The sequence below is a fragment of the Amblyomma maculatum genome, chromosome 1 (assembly GCF_055883805.1).
Source record: "Amblyomma maculatum isolate TAMU_Amacu chromosome 1, ASM5588380v1, whole genome shotgun sequence".
Lineage (NCBI taxonomy): Eukaryota > Metazoa > Arthropoda > Arachnida > Ixodida > Ixodidae > Amblyomma > Amblyomma maculatum.
In genome coordinates, this window is record NC_139344.1 from 384,635,587 (window position 1) to 384,638,080 (window position 2,494).

A 2,494-nucleotide genomic window follows, 5' to 3' on the forward strand; every position below is an offset into this window, starting at 1 on the left:
CGACTAGCATCTACCGCCCCCAGGAGCCGAGCAGCCTAGCGATTAGCAGCGCATGCTTTTTCAATGGGCGTCGTGCTGGATGCGGCACTAGCTTGAGAGAGCCTACAATGCTACTACTACTACTACTACTACTACTACTACTACTACTACTACCACTAAAGAATAATAATAATAATAATAATACAGAAAGTTATATTTCTCTGCTAATGATTATTATTAGTAGTAGTAGTATAGAGGAAGACTCGTTTCACGAAGTTGGCACTGAATTGTCTCTAGGTAACGGCCGAATTAACTGGCTAAATATTATCTCCACAGTTTTAATTAATAATAATAATAATAATAATAATAATAATAATAATAATAATAATAATAATAATAATAATAATAATAATTGGTTCACAGGAAGGGAAAGGCGCAGTATCTGTCACACTTGTGTCCGTGGACACCTCAACTACGCCGTAGCCCTGCACTATGGCTCCTCTTTCTCTTTTTCCACGTTAACTCCCACCTTCATCCCTTCTCTTACGGCGCGGTTCAGGTGTCCACAGACACAAGTGTGACAGATACTGCGCCTTTCCCTTCCTGTGAATCAATTACTATTATTATTAATAATTAAAACTGTGAAGATATTTAGCCAGATAATTCGCCCGTTACATACAAACAATTCACTGCCAACTTCGTGAAACGAGTCTTCCTCTATACTACTACTACTACTACTACTACTACTACTACTACTACTACTACTACTACTAATAATAATAATAATAATAATAATAATAATAATAATAATAGTAGTAGTAGCAATAGTAGTAGTAGTAGTATAGGCTTTCTCAAGCTAGTGCCGCATCCAGCATGACGCCCATTGAAAAAGCATGCGCCGCTAATCGCTAGGCTGCTCGGCTCCTTGGGGCGGTAGATGCTAGTCGGAACAGCCCGCTTTCTTCGTCTCTTCTGTTGTTTTGTCCCTTGCGGAGCCACCGTACCGAGCAAACCCAAATACGCGTCGTGGACAGTGTGTCCCGCTTTTGCGGCGTTCTGATTTGTTGTTGTGGCTGTAGGAAAAAGGAAATAAAATGCACGGGCCTGCTGGTGGCTCTGTAGCTCAGCCACCTCCGCTGCCTCGTGCAGATACAGATAGTAGAGAAAATAGAGAAGAAAAGGAGGAGACAGACGCTCGCCGCAACAACGACCGTCGTCCACCACCGAAACGGTGGCGGGTGCAATGACGACCTACAACAGATGAAAATTCGGTGCCAGGCTAGCCCCCGCCGCAAGTGGCGGTGACTTACCTGCCCCAGCCATAGAAGAAACTCTATGGCCTCAGCCCCATCCGATGCGGAATGCTGCCTTGCCATCTGAAACGCCACACTTGAACGCGCCAAGGAACGCCACTCAACATTAGCGATGGTGTACTGTCCAAACACTGGCCGGAGAAAATGTGATAGATACTGCGCCTTTCGTTTCCTGTAAACCAATTAAATTATATGTAGCACTGCGACGAATGCCGACAAGAGGCTAGCGATGGGAGGCAAATTATAGGATAGGAAGGGTAGGCTTTCGCCATTCTCTTCTTAAAAGACATCTAAGAGAACCTCTAATTTTTTCTTTTTTTTTTTCTCTTTGTCTGCACGAGTCAGTGGAGGTAGCTGAGCTGCAGAGCCAGTAGCAGGCCCTTGCATTTTCTTTTCATTCTTTGTACAGTCGCAACAAGAACGGACAGCGTAGAGCACACTTTAGGAGGCATTTACAGCACATATATTCCCTCATTTTCGGATGGATATAAACGCTGCTGCCAGTGGTAGCATGAAGTGGGTTCTGCATAGGACGCCGGTGAACTTAGATCTGTCCAGTAGAACATTGTGTTAGATGGAACGCTCGGTCTTCCGCCGGCAAAGCTTTCGCTCGGTTCTGCACTGAGCGCCGGTGAACATAGATCTGTTGAACTGAACGCTTGTTGTTGAATGCAACGCTTGGTCAAAGCAGCGAAAGCTTTCTCTCTCCACTCGGTTGAGCAGCGTTGAACCCATACTGTGCGACACTTTAACACGCGGCATAACGCTTACTTTGAGAGCGGTGACACACGGAACAGGGATCAAAACTGATTTTTGATTAAATGAGGTCAGGGGGCTGGCGCGAACGCCAAGCCCCCACTACCAAAAATTACATGTCCCATCTGTCCCAATTAGGGATAGTGGCACGCCTCAGCCTGTCGCAGTGCAATGACAAGCCTCAGCGTGGGACCTCGGTCTTGCTGATCACCGATGGCCCGACACCAGGTAAGTATGACCTGCATCGCGCAGGTTAGCGCATGCCACTCCGAAAATGCCGCCAACTGGTGCAAGTTAGGAGGGCTTTTTTCGGCAACTTGTGACTCCGGACCTAAGTTTTTGCAGGTATAGCGTAATAACTGAGCGGAAAGTAATTGGGCACACAAATTAGCAATTCAAGTTTATTAGTGTCGGCCTTTACAGATGCCCTAGTGCGATGGAGCGAA

General features: G+C 46.0%; 1 non-coding gene across 1 annotated transcript; it reads right to left on the reverse strand.

Moving 5' to 3' along the window:
• Positions 1 to 2,121: 2,121 nt before the first annotated feature.
• On the reverse strand, positions 2,122 to 2,284 carry LOC146208423 (U1 spliceosomal RNA). Its single transcript, XR_014704643.1, has one exon. It is a non-coding gene; the product is annotated as a U1 spliceosomal RNA (small nuclear RNA).
• Positions 2,285 to 2,494: the final 210 nt, after the last annotated feature.